The sequence below is a fragment of the Benincasa hispida genome, chromosome 11, assembly GCF_027475165.1.
Source record: "Benincasa hispida cultivar pf3 chromosome 11, pf3_genome.v1.1, whole genome shotgun sequence".
NCBI classification, from domain to species: Eukaryota; Viridiplantae; Streptophyta; class Magnoliopsida; order Cucurbitales; family Cucurbitaceae; genus Benincasa; species Benincasa hispida.
Genome location: NC_143488.1, coordinates 26968347 through 26983914, shown reverse-complemented (window position 1 = coordinate 26983914; position 15568 = coordinate 26968347).

Genomic DNA, 15568 nt, shown 5'->3' with positions numbered 1-15568 from the left:
AAATGCGTGTTGTGCACAAAGCACTGGAAGGCAAGTGACTAGTGGCACAATCGTGTAGAAATTGCACGGAGATGAACAATGTTCGCAGTAGCTAAGAGCAAGATCGTTGAGAGCAAGATCATTGAGACCGAGACCAGCGAGATCATTGAAAGCGAGACTGGAGAGAGCGAGAAAGTGGAAGAGAACGAGATTGGAGAGAAAGTTGGAGATAAAATGGGAGAGAGTGAGATTAGAGAGAGCAAGACCAGCGAGAAAGTGGGAGAGAGCGAGATTTTGAGCTAGAAAGTTGGAGAGAGCGAGATTTTGAGTGAGAAAGTGGGAGAGAGTAAGACTAGTGAGAAAGTGGGAGAGAGCGAGAGCAGCCCATGCGTCAGCCACGCCTTGTCCGGTGCTGCATTCGAACATCACACCCACGCCTCGCCTATGCATAGAACGGCCGAGCAAGCTTATGGGTGATGTATTTGGACGCGTTCGGGTGGATTATGTATTTAAAAACCCTAATTTGAATACAAACAAAGCTTGAAGACGTAAGGGCAAACATCAATTAAAATTTAGGTGTCCGATTAAGAGAAATTCTTAAACCGTAAGAAATCGTGTTGGATGCATTTGGGAAGAATACATTGAACCAAGGTGAAGTCAGCTTACGTTGATAAAGGGAGGATTAAACATTTGGCCATGCAGCTAAGTAGGTGCTATCAATCCCACGAGCAATTTAAATGCCTATAAATAGGGAGTTGGGATTTCATTTTCAAATCACATAAAAATCATAAATTTTGTAGAGAAAGTAGAGGGCAGTGAGGGATCAGAGGAATGTGTCAACTTTGGACGAGGAGATCTTCAAATCTACTCATGCGTTTGGAGTGATTTCAAAGCCATCTGAAAGCTTTGGAAGTCTAGTTTTCAGAGTAGGGCTGCCAGAGGAAAAGGCTCAAAGGAACTGTGGGCTTAATGCTACTACATGTAAAATAAAACATCTCATATTTTATTAAATAAATAAAATATTTGTACAATACAATTACAAACTACAGAACCCTACGAGATTTAGGGCATCAACCTCAACAGAAGCAACATCAAGAACTCTTTATGAAGTGATTTCTTATTCAACATTCTTGTTGAAATTTTAGTAGTTTTGTTGGAAAGCTCATCTAATACGATTTTACTACTTGGTTTATGCTCTCTAATCTGGTCTTCCTCCAAGAAAGTTGCAGTTGTTGACATAAATACTTTATTCTCTTTCGGATCATATAAGAGACCGCCTCTCCTTTCTTTAGAATAGCCTAACAAGAGGCATGATTTCAAACATGGTTCCAATTTCTTTGGGTTGGCCACTAGCACAAGTGTTAGACACCCCCAAATCCTGAAATTATGTAAACTATTTTTCGACCTCTCCATAATTCAGAAGGTGTTTCAGAAACACTTTTTGATGGAACTTAGTGCAAAAGCTACAGTCTGCACTGCATAACCCCGAAACGAGTTTGGTAAAGAAAGTATAACTCATCATTGACTGAACCATGTCTAACAGGGTTCTGATTCTCCTCTTTGATACACCATTTTGTTGAGGTTTACTAGATGTTGAGAGTTGAGATATGATTCCATGTTCTATTAAATAGTTTTGGAATCCCATATTCATATACTCTCCATCTCAATCTGATTGAAATGTTTTTATCTTTTTACCCAATAAAAATTCTCAACTTCAGCCTTGTACTCCATGAAATTTTCAAGTGTATCAGACTTATGTTGCATTAGGTAAACATACCCATATCTAGAATAATCATCTATAAAAGTGATGAAGTATTCATACTCTTTTTTTGCTTTAACATTCATCGAACCACAAAGATCTGAATGTACAAGTTCCAAGGGTTCTTTGGCTCTATAACTTTTTCCAGTAAATGGTCGTTTTGTCTTTTTTCCCTCTAGACAAGATTTACATATAAGTAAAAAATTTACTTCTAACTTCTTTAGAAGTCTATTCTTAATCAACCTCTCAATCCTATTGAGATTTATGTGACCCAGTCTTAGATGCTAAAGATGAGCATTTTCTTTTGGAGAAACTTTTAGTAGTTTATTTTGTGTAGTTTTAGTAGTGAACATTTCAACATTATGGATCCTTTTATATGCTAACAGTCTTAGCACATATAAGTTGTTTTCGTTTATTGCTGAACAAATATCAATACCATTTTTCAATATAAATGCTTTATCACGAACAAAAGATGTATTATATGAATGTTCCAATAAAGAAAATAAAGAAACTAAATTCCTCTTAAAATGAAAAACAAAATATACATTTTCCAACAATATAAGTTTTGAACTAAAAAACAACTTCTAGCTTTCTACTACAACAGTCAAGATGACCTGTCCTGTCCCGACCCGTAGAGTCAAGTCTTCAGCCTCCAACTACTACCAGGAACTAGTTTCCTATAATGATGAACAAACGTGGTTAGTGGCGCCTGAATCAAGTATCCAGACAGTATCGTCATTTTTCACTAAACAAGTTTCTAAAACTAGTAAATCATATTTACCTTCTTTTGCCTTCTTCTTCTCGGCCAGTATCTTGGACAGTTTCTCTTTAGTACTTTTCTTGGTTGCAATGAAAACAGGTTCCCTTTGCAACCTTGACCTTTCTGCCTTTTGGGTAGTAGCAACAATGGTAGCTTTATTCCCTTTACCACCTTTCTTCTTCTTCCATTTCTTGGAGCCTAAGGAAAAAGGCGCAGACTTAGTCCCAAAGGTAGAACCCCTGTGGAAAGTTTTTTGAGGAACTGGCAACATTTGTCTCCCTGTGTTGTCATTTGACTTTCATCAAGGACTCGTAAGTCTGCAATTCGTTGAGAAGGGTGGTAAGGTTGTATTCTATTTTATTCATGACAACATTATTGTGGAACTGCAAGAATCTCTTTGGAAGAGTCTCTAAAATAAAGCTTACCTAACTAGACTCATCTACGATAGCCCCTGTTCATATCTACCACATTGAAGTAGACCATCATGTTAAGGACATGCTCCTTAACAGATGATTCTTTGTTCATCCTGGCGTTGAAGATGAACTTAAGAGCATCATGCTTGAGATATGTGGACGATTGCCCGAACATCTCATGTAATGAATCCATATTCTTACGTGCAGTGACCATGGCTCATGCTTTTTGGCCAAGACTTCAGTTAAGCTTGCCAGTGTAGACTCGGGCCTTATCATTTGCCTTTTTTCATCTGTCATGGGCATCACGAACATTTCATGATACATTGAGTCCAGGGGCTGGAGGACATTCCTCCGTTAAAACAAATTTGAGGTCTTCGATGACCAAAACGATGTTAATGATATTTTTCCATGTAGCATAGTTCTCACCGTTTGATTAATCAACACTACTTAAGGAGATTACAACGTTAGTCATGGTTATAAGATGCTGATACAAAACAAATTGTTTATATTAGATATTTGCAAAACTCATTTAATCCAATCAATCTAGCAAAATTTAATGAACCTTAAAAACATTTAATTTTACAATGACACTTCAATGATTTCGAATAAATGTCATCTTGGATGTACAATTATTCCTACATTGAATTCAGACATTCTCAATTAAACATTACACCAAAATAATTCTTATTCCTATAATATTTAATTACCATTGATTTGGTCAAGGTCAATAAATCATTAACTTCCTTAATGTTTTCTTATAAGTGTAAGTCTTCATTTTCAACCCTATAGCCCCACCACACTAGTCTACCTCAGGGAAGAACATAATTTGTGCAATCGACTATAATGAGCTTATCCATTTCTGGAGTTCACTTTGTCTCTTTCCATGCAAACACCTTCTCAAGGGGGACGCTCCCAAGTCACCATGAGGCCGAGTGATAGCTTTAAAAAAGAGGTATAATTCCTAGCTTAACTGAAGCTCGTTAGTAGATTTTTAATGTTAATTACCCTATTTTGTATTTTGAGCCAAACAAGGTTAATTTAAAGCAATTTGGAGGTAATTTGAGCATCTGGGCTTCAAAAGAGTAAAAATGACAAAACTTCCCTTGATATGAGCATCGCAACGCTCATCATGCCTAAGCCCAATGCTAGCCCAACGCTGAAAGGCAGTAGCTAAATATTTAGGGCAGCGTTGCAATGCTGCCAATAGCTTTGTAACGCTAGGAACTTTTGATAGAGTCAGCGTCCATGTACGTGCCTTTTGCGCAACCCAGTATCAAGCCAACGTCACATCCCTCACCCAATGCTTGAGGGTAGCTTCATAACAGCGTTGATGCTCCAACGGACTATATACATATATATATATACATATATCTTTATTAGGTCAAATTTTTTGTTGAAATCATATGAAGGCCAAGGAGAGGCCCGATTTTCTTCCTCCCTCTCTATATTTTCAGTATCTTTAGGTTAGGTTTTTACTTTATTTTGGATTGTAAATGATGGATTGGATCTTCCTCTTCGATTTGTCTATGGATTGTTTGATTTAAAGATTTTCTATCTAGTTTTTAGAGCTTTAATTCTTTGCTAATTTCTTGAGTTTTCTGTGTTCTCGAATAAATTTCATGTTGAATTTGTGTCTTCTTCAAATCCATTATAATTTCTATACGCATGATTGTGAGGTTGATTGTTCATGGATAATTAATTTCTAGTTACGTCACGTTCTTACCTGAATATCTAGCTAAAATCAATCAAGTAGCATTAGTTAATTGTGCATTTGATGACTATTTCTAGGATGCATGAATTTCTATGTTCGAAGATAATTCTTTAATTGAACATGGCCTTCTTGACAATTAATCGACACATTAGAATCTTTGAACATAATACATGTGTTTCTAATTCTATATGGACACTATCGTACCCAATAGGATTTAGAAACATGTAGATTAGTTGAGGTATGGCCTTTTCGGCCTTAATTGATGCTTAGGAAGCTCCCAAGATCGATCTTTGCTAGTCGTCTACCTTTGTAGAGGCTAGTTAGATCGCATCGAGCAAGCTGTGCAAGCATGAATCAGTTGCATGTTTAAGTTACAGAAGTCGACAATAGAAATTGCATTGAATAACTCTAGAAACTAGATGGACCAATCCTAGTTTACATTTATCCTTTGTAATTTAATTTCTTGCATGATTTCATTTTATCCAAAACCAAAACCCCCGGTTTTATTGCTTTTCATAGTTGAATTTAGCTTAAGAGAAGATTAAATCATGGCCTCTCTGTGGATTGACCCCGTACTTGCCGCACTTGCCGCTTATGCTACTTGTTAGTATAAGAAGTAGGTTTCGGTGATTCAAAAAATATTTTTGTTTCGGTTTGGAATCAAATTAACGACATCAATTTTCGATCCGAACATCGAGCATGGAAAAACATTACAAACTAATAAAGGAGACCATAGGATGTGTTGACATATGTTCTTCTCCCACTTACTATAAACACTTTCTCCATTTACCTTGATATTGACCCATATAAATACCTTCGTCTAAGGGAGAGTACGCATAGGGCACCACGAGACCAAGCATGAATCTGACAGTGCAAACTTTTAAGGAGAACGTGAGTGAAAAATGACATGTCATATACATATTTTTTTCCTCCCACTAAGTATTTTAAAACCTAGGGTTTATTAACTTAGATAAATCCGGCAAACTAATTTAACTAAGTCATTGTTAATTTTATCAATATAACGTTTATATTGAATATTTTAACAATATATGATTTTATTTATTAAACACTTTTAATAAATCCAATCATTTATTGCATACTTATAAAATATTTGTTTAATTCACCTTTCAGGCCAGTTCCAGGTAAGGGTGTTCTGTTTCCATCAGCTTAAATACCCCAATCTTAGATAGAACCTTCTTTTGACGAAGGTCCCTTATAGATAATTATTTTATAAATTTAATCTCTTATTATTTTAAATTAATCCTATTAAAAGAAAAATAAAAAATTATTTGATTTCTAATCATATTAGAAATATTTAACATAAATCTAGGTGAATTAATTTTAAACCATTTAAAATTAATTAAAACCTATGTTTGCATGCAATTTTTTATTATAGATTTTAATGTCTAATTCATTAAATACATAACACTCTATATTTTAATGCAATAATAAAAGCTATAACATGCATTCTAATGACATTATAAATATAACTCTTACATTTACTAAAATAATGTCATGCTCATTGCGTAATTCATTTTCATTAAATAATATATCAATTATATTCCAATATGATGCATGATCAGGCTTAATTAATCATGCAGCCATATAATATAACACTTATATTAAATATGATGCATGAAACATATTTTTCATAAGATGGGATTTTAAACTGTATGACATACATTATGCAATATATATTAAAAAGTAATTTAATCATGCATCATATGCAAAATTAAATTAAATAGCAAAATAGACCGAATTTGACACCCCTAAATCTTGTGGGTCCTGTAGTTTGTCATTGTATTGTAAAAACGATTTATTTACTTAATAAAATATGAGGTATTTTATAGGTATTTTATTTGACATTTAGTAGCATTACCCATAAAACCAATAAACAAATATCCAAGGTTATTTTTTGTAGCTTAAACATTTATGTGGAATGGATTATGTTTAAATGATAACATGCACGGTCTGTAGTAGATGAATAAGGCTGGATATCATATCCTTGTGGCACTACGAGTACGATCCGCTCTATAGATGTTACAATTGTTGTAAAGTTCTACAAATGATCTGATCTTGATCATTCATGTAGAGACGTGAGCAGGGGTGTTCTATACAAAAGGGTTTGTATAAGACCAAACCACGAAATGAATAGTCTCACTATATAACACTGTTAATAGTAGAGACTTACATTTCACCAAGATGACCAAATGTAACATGACCTGAATCCTGAATGAGTTGTGAACTCCTGCCTATGAAGGTAGTCCTTTGATCTGCATAGGTGAGATTGGTCAGTTCGCTGACATAATATGCCTACTATTTTCGGGATTCGTCTGATTGAGGAGCTGGAAACACAGCTACACAAGAAGAAATTCACTCATTCCCTAATGTCGGGGTAAGTAGATAAATTGTTCCCTTAGGGGCTGATTCTGGGGCTTGAACAATGTGACGCCACACCCTCTCTTGGCCCAAGAGGGGTTTGGTTATAGTTGGATTATGACTTATTGTTCATTAGAGGGATCAATGGTACTTAAAGAGTTAGATGTAATGATAGGAGCAAAATAATAATTTTGGCCTAGCTATACTTACGAGCAACTTGTGAAAGGTTATCACACTATTGATTGGTTAAATTCAATGGACACAGAAATATATCTATAGTACGAAGAGTACAATTATCGGTCTTTAGTGGAATGACCAATAATTAATGGAAGTTGAGCAATTAAATTAAAGAGTTTCATTAATTATTCAAATATCGTTGAAGCTTCAATCTGTAGGTCTATAAGGTTCCCTCGGTACCTTGACTGGGATTGTTGAGAATCAAATTAATTTTGGATTAATTTGAACTATTCAAATTAATTGAGGAAATTAATTATATATGATATAAATAATATAATATATTTGATATATTATAATACAAAATTTATTTTGAGAGGTAATAAATATTTGAATATGATTCGAATATTAATTATATAAATTGAATTCATATAACTATATTTAATATAAACTTGATTTATATTAAATATTATAGATTGTTGAGAGAGTTACAAACTATAGATTATATTATATTTGATATAATATAAACTACATGTTATGTGTTATATTTGATATAACATATAGTTATATATAGTATGTGATGACATGCAGAAATGCATGCAATCTTAGTCCTTTTACTTAGAGTTATGAAGGTTGTTAGGCAGAATATGCGGCAATCATGTTAGAAATTCACGAGAAAACGAGTTTGCGTCGATCAACATGTCGAATCTCAGCTAACCCGTTAATTTGCGTTAATTATGCATTCAAAATTCTATTTTTGTAGCCAATGCAGGAAATGAACGCAAACACGAAAATCGGACCACCGCATCGACAACCGCATACGGAGAAACACTCCATCGCAAAGTCAAACGCATCGATCAACGCATGGATGTTGCAGTAATCAGCCGTATGCGTCCATCGCATGGGAGTTGCGCTCGTCAAGCGATTGCGGTCATCATGTAGAGTTACGGTATTACGCGAATGCGGCCATTGAATGATTGCGGCTACGTGACAATGCAAACTAATGGGATCAACGCAAGGTAGGTGGAATAAACTTATCAACGCATCTACCTCCAGAAAATCCAAAGCTGATGCTGACATTTCACCTACCACGCTGTTGGTGGCAGAGGTTCAGAAAGGACTAACATGCCGAACGTTAGAATCAGAGCCGTCTAATTAATGTTGTCGGTGATCCAAGCTCTATAAATAGAAGCTAATGAGCAGAAATTCAAGTGATTCAAGGTTTTCGCCTGAGGTTCGCCTAGGGTAGATCCTTGTGATCCAGACAAAATGCGTGAGAAGACGCTGAGAGTTATTCACCTCCTTCATCCATTCTGAGTGATGACCGAAGCCTTCGACCGGAACTAGATCTTGAGAGAGTCAGCTCCTCCGCCCATCTATGGCACCACCGGTAGCCTTGATGCACATCTACTGGGAGCAAATCTTTGCTTCCAGCAAGTCATTTCCTTTTCCTTTATTTTCTCATATTGTATTGTATGACATTTTGGAATTAAGGAATTGATACAACTTGTTTTCAATACACTTCTCTGTTTCTTTCAACTCCATCTCCATCTTCTTTGCTTAGCATCTTTACTTTCATTGCAACAATTAGTGGGAGTGCTTGGGTATTGCATACTTAGTCATGTGGAATAGGAATATGAAGCATATAGCAACCCACCAAGAGATGTGCATTGATCGAGTGTGTGAGTAACCTTATTTGCTTAGTGTGAAGTTGCTGCAACGCCTGTCTATAGGCTAACACATTGCTTGTCTATGAGTAAAGTCAGCAACAATCAACTGCTCGGGAGGCTAAGTGGTTGGACGCATTAAGCAATGTATGTGTTGTTCACTAGGGATAGTAACAACCTTGCGTCAACCAAGTTCATACGATTGTCTTATAGTATGTATGCTTCATTCGCACATTAGGGATACTCGGAAGGGTAGTCTAAGGGCAGGATCTAGGCTTGGGAAGGTCAGGTCAGTATCTAGGCTCGAGAGAGTCAGATTAGAACGCATAATACAAGAGATAAGAGCTTAGGAATAAGCACTGTTTGCTATTAACCCATCGCATGCATCCTAGAGATAGGATACAATTGAGTGCGGTCACCTTGCTTTTATGCATTTTTCATCATCGCATAGGACAAGAGTAGAGACTTAAGAATAAGCTCTATGGACATTTTGTATTCAACACATGCGTCCAAGAGTTAGAAGCACCGCATTTGCATTGGAAAATGATTTGCTGTGCATGAGTGTAGCATGATCGCATTGGCTTGTGTTAACTAGGATTGCCCTCGCAGTCACTCTTAAAGGTTGCAATGAAATAATCTCCGCATTTTATCTATTTTCCCACACATTTATTTCATGTCAAGGTTTGTCGCATCTCTACCTTTCATGCATATTCTCATTGCATTGTCTGTTAGATAGAAGTAGGAGTAGGATTAACTTAGCAACATCCCCTCCATTCTTTTATTTATACCGCTGCATGCACATCCCCGCAAACATATAGTTACAAGTCCCTGTGTTCGACCTCGGATTACCCGAGAAACTTGCATTGGAATTATACTTGGTTCCAGCGCAAGAAAACTTGTGGCAGGATGTATGGTCATTGCATACATTCATTAACGCATTATCAGTCCAACGCATGACCATCGATGCATGACTATCAACGCATATCTTAGGAACATGAATTGCATAACGCGCCCACGGGATTTTTGTTATCGAGTAAAATTGACTTCCAATTTCCTGCCATCAGTATGATAAATTACTTATTGTATTAGTATTATTTAAATTAAAATTTGTTTTAATTTATTCTAAATTAAAAGGGAGGGATTTATTAAAATAACTTCCCTCCCCAATGTCTCTTTAATTTTGATCATGGGATCAGGGTGGTTCTAGTGGGATTGACCGCCTTTTTCTTCCCAAAAACACAGATGGTCTATGTGGATCAATAACACTCTCCCAAGTTCTTAATGCGTTATTTTATGCGGTGAATTAATGAAAGGAAATTGCGGTGATGGAAAATGCATTGTGCAACAAGTTTTCTCAGAAGAATCAAAGACTAAATCCTACTGAGTTTTCTGGTAAGTCCAGGGTAAAACTCAGGGACTAAGGAAAACAATATGCGGCGATAATTTTTAAGATGACTTTGCGGTAACCAATAAATCAAAGAGTTGTTGGGTTGTTGTTTACAGTATAAAATGTATTCGGTGGAGTTAAGAAAAGAGTTACAGAATATGCGATGAATATGCAGGGGAACGGGTTGAGAAGGGGTTCAGCTAACACTTCCTAGGATTGCGTTCATGTTATGCGATCATGCTACACACATACAATAGAAAATCATCTCTCAATGCAAATGCTATGGCTTCTAGTTCTAGAACGCATGCGATAAGTCTATAGGACCTACACATAAGTCTCTATTCTTGTTTATGCGATGACAATTGACATTCACACATACAATGCGACCATATAATATCATAACCAATCTCTAGGGTGCATGCGATGCATGTTGACAAATAGAGCTTATCTCTAAGTCTCTATCTCTTGCTTATGCAGATCTAATCTTGCTCTCTCAAGTCTAGATTCTAACCTAGCTCTCTCAAGTCTTAGGTTCTTTCTTTAGACTCTCTCTCGAGTAGCTCTAAAGGGGTGTTGGGTGCAACATAAGACAAGATGATCGCATGCAATGAAAATCCTAGGTCATGTTAGCTAAGTTCTTCTCAACCCATTCGATAGATTTAGCTACTCATGCGTGCTTTTAAGAGAGTGAACAGATGTAGATAAGCAAGTTTCATTTTATAGATATAGAATTCAAATACAAAATAACAATGCGGAATAAGAATAAAGAGCATGGTAGCAATCTCTTGCTTCCCAAGGCTTTTACACTGTTCTTCTCTACTCTGCTCAAAAGATAATCTACTCTCGCGAGAGTCGGCCCTCTCTCTGTTTTTCCACGCCTCTGGGTTCTCTCTCGAGCTGACCAGGGCGATCTTCCGACGACTCTTCCTTTCTCTTGCTCCGGCTTCTAAGTATAAGAAAGTATGAACAAGGCTACTTCTATCTAAGGAAAAATTATCTAACTGTCGAACTCCTTCACTGAAGGTGGCCTTTGGTATTTATAGAGCTTCGGGGTGAAAGGCTTCTTCTCTCTTATGATTGTACTGATGGGATGACATTAATTCTCTATCTGATGCACCGAATGTTTGTCACTGAAAGTTGAGTGTACTTGCTATATTAGTTTGTTAACGGCTTGTCAACTTAATTTAAAATCGACCGTCATCAGCTTTCTGTCCCATTGTGATTTATTATACTTTTCACCCAGATGCGCCCACCAAGATGCGCTGGCTCTATGCGGCAACCTTCTTCAGCAGATATTCGCGAGCACAATTTTGATCGCATAGCCTTGCGTTAACGCAATCTCTTAATGCTCTCAGCTGTTGATTTCTTTGAGATCGCACTTTCCGCCTTGCGTTAATGCATATTCTGCACAAAAATACATAAGTTGACTGTTTTAATGCGATGGACAAACGCGATCGAAATATTGTGAACTTAATGCTTTTGGACGCCATAATGTATATTTTTATCATCGCAATTCTACATTGTTTTATAACTTAGCACTGTAATAATGTGCATTTCTGCCCGTTATCGTTCTTTCCTTAAGTGATTCTCTACCCCTAAGAAGATTACAAAGGTCTCACATTTGGTGGCATTCCAAATTGGAATTGGGTTTTGATCATGATTCATCAGGAGGAAGATTTATTCGTGACCGATCAAGAAGAAATTCGTGAAGAATTATTGGGCTTCAAGGGTAAGTGTGGCTAACCTTAAAATTTTTCTCTTCACTTTATATTGAAAAAGCATGATATAAATTCTTTTAGAATGCATATTTTTGTCTTTGTAATTCTAATTTCTGTGAAAATAGAAAATTGAGACTGATCCCCACTTCCGCATCGGACCTCACATTCCTTCAATTGGTATTAGAGTGAGGTTTGAGTCTCAACTTTTTTTTTTCGGAATTAATTTTTTTAGATTTCATGGTAGAATTGAATTATTGCATTATATTCATATTGATTTTTTTTTTTTTTTTTTTTTTTTTTGCAATTATGGATGTTTTCAGGATTGATATGTACACTTATTGCTTTCTTCTACAAATTGGTTTGTAAGGGCCCGTTGTTTTGGACATAATTTTACAATAGAGTCTGTATTTATTTTAGTCTGAGTCATCATGAGTTTTCCGACAAATTTTTGGAAAAAAGGGGGTCAAAATCAGTGCGAAATCGGAGAAGGAATGCTACTGTATAGAATGAGTCTGTACTGCAGTGTCGTTGGTAGTTTGCAGCCAGCATCATTCTAAGACAGATTTGCGCACAGTCCAGTCAGTTTGCCAACAATTCGTGAGTCTTGTGCGGTCCGACTGCAGTTTGGTGGTTTGGCTCATTTTTTTGGCGATTCTGCTGTTATTATTTGTAATATTTAGTTTTTTTTATTAATTAAATTATATAAAAGTTATGTTAATTTAATTAATTGTTTAGGAGTCCAATCCCATCCATATAATTATTTTTTATATTGTGCATTGGATGTATGATTTTATTTATGTATGTCATAATGTATGTCATATAATAAAATCTCACCATAGGTTATGCATTTTCTTTTCATGCATCATAAATATTATAATTGTTATAATATAGTTGCATGATTTAACTTATTTTATAGTATGCTCATGTATCATATAATATAAATGTTATAATATATGTTTGCATGCATCAATAATATAGTCATACATCATGTATATTATAAGAGTTATAATATATAGTTTGGATGTATCTATTATGTTATATTTTATTTTCATTACTTTAGTATATAACTTTTATGTATGATTATATAATGAAAGTTGAGATTGAGATGCATGAAGCATGACACTACTTTAGATAATTTTATAAATGTTATAATTTTACTAAGTACGTTATTTTATGCAATATTTGCTTTTAATTTATTTCATTCAAATTTTATAATTGTTATAAATTTCAATGAAATAAAAAATTAAAATCAATAATAAAGAGTTCGTACTAACTTAGGTTAAAAAAATTTAAAATAGTTTAAAATATGATTCATCTTAGACCTAAGTTAACAATATTTCTAATAAGATTAGAAATACGTTTACTTTTTTTAATCAGTTTAATAGGATTAAATTGGTTTTCAATAAAAGATTAAAGTTGTAGCAAATGTATCTATAAGGGACCTTTGTCTAAGGCTAGTTCTGTTTAGGCTGGGGTATTTAAGTTGACGGAAACAGAACACCCCTACCTTGGAAGTGACCTGGAAGGTGAATTAGATAGATTTGCTACAAGCATGCAATTGTTGAATAAGATTCATTAAAATTTTTAATGAAAAATAATCAAATTTGTTTAACTATCCAATATAAATGTTATTAATGGGAAAATTTACTTAGTAAAATAGAGTAGATGTATTTTTCTAAGTTCAAAATTAACCATAGATAAAACACTTGCTGGGAGGAAAATGGGGTATATAATACTTCAGTGTTCTTTTCACATTTCTCCCTCACAGCTCACACCATGAGACCTATAATCGGCTTCAAAGCACCTTTGCGTGTGTCCCCTTACGAGTGGTGTTTGTATAGGTTAATAACAAAGTGAATGGAGAGAGTGTTTATAATAAGTGGAGCGGGACATGTGGCAACACATCCCACGGTCTCTTTCATTAGTTTGAAGTAAATTTACATGCTCGGCCTTGAGACACCCTTGCTTGTGTCCCCCTAGGATTGCATTTGCATGACACTTTACTCAAACTCCAGAAATGGATAGGGTTGCTTTAGTTTTTTCCTCAATCAATTTTTTCCTACGGTTGGCTCATTGGGGTGAAACTCTCAAATCTAAAATGAGGGGTTATACTTACAAGAAAATGTTAAGCTAGTTAACAATTCCTGTACCAAACAATGGTGACTAATAATTATAGGAACAAAGAGTTGTTCTATTGTAATTATTGGTGGAGATTGTCTCATTTCAGTGAAGGGGTACATGTTCACCCTACGGTGGCTTTTACTCTATCTCATTGAAACATCATTGTAATATAGATGTCACATAAGGTGCATTAAATTACTTTGCTGAATTTGATTGGTTTTTTTCCAAAATGGGCAATACATGGTTTACTAATATAAATAAATTGTATGTTTAAGCAAACTTTAAAATGACTTCTGCGACTTTAAATATGCTTGTCGCCGACAAACTTATTGGCGATAATTATACAACCTAGAAAAACACAATCAATACAGTGCTGATCATCGATAACCTGAGATTTTTCCTTGTTGAGGAGTGTCCTCAAGTCCCCGCTTCAGATGCCACTCGAAATGTTCAGAAGGAATACGAACGTTGGGGTACGGGCAAATGAAAAAACCCAAGCATGCATCTTGCCAAGCCTCTCTGAGGTCTTGGCCAGGAAGCATGGGCCTATCTCACTACCCATGAGATCATGGAGTCCCTGCGAGGAATGTTGGACAACCTTCCACTCAACTCACGTACGATGCGCTCAAATTCATCTTCAATGCATGCATGCTAGATGGGGCCTCTATTTAAGAACACATTCTGAACATGATGGTCCACTTTAATGTGGCTGAAATGAACGAGTCTGTCATTGATAAGGCCAATCAGGTTAGCTTCATCTCTAAAAATTTTCTTGAAAGTTTCCTACAGTTCCATAGCAATGTTGTTATGAACAGAACTGATTACAACCTGACCACCTTGCTCAACGAGCTACAGAATTTCCAATCCTTGATGAAATTCAAGGAAAAGAAAGGTAAGGCAAATGTTCCCTTGTCCTCAAATAAGTTCCACAAAGGTTTGACCTCTGGAACTAAGTTCGTGTCTTCCTTTTCCGACACTAAAAAATGGAAGAAGAAGAAGAAAGGTGGAAAAGGGAAGGCTAACCCACCAGTTACTAACCAAAAGGGTAAAAAGATCAAGGTTGCAAAGGAAATTTGTTTCCATTGCAATCAAGAGGAACATTGGAGAAGGAATTGTCCCAAGTACTTGGCAAAAAGAAGAAGGTCAAGCAAGGTAAATGTGATTTACTTATATTGGCGACTTATTTAGTGGAGAATGATGATTCAACCTGGGTAATAGATTCTGGCGCCACTAATCACATTTATTCTTCATTTCAAGAAATTGATTCCTAGCAGCAGCTGGCACCTGGTGAGATGACGATGCATGTAGGAACTGGACACATCGTCTCTACAAGGGCAGTGAGAGGACTCCAGAAAAATTATATTTTACTTGAAAATATATATGTAGTTCTTGACTTGAAAAGGAACTTAATTTTTGTAAAGTGTTCAATTAGACAATTTTATTCTATACATTTTTCTTTAGATAAAGCATTTATTTTTAAGAATTGTATAGAACTTTGTT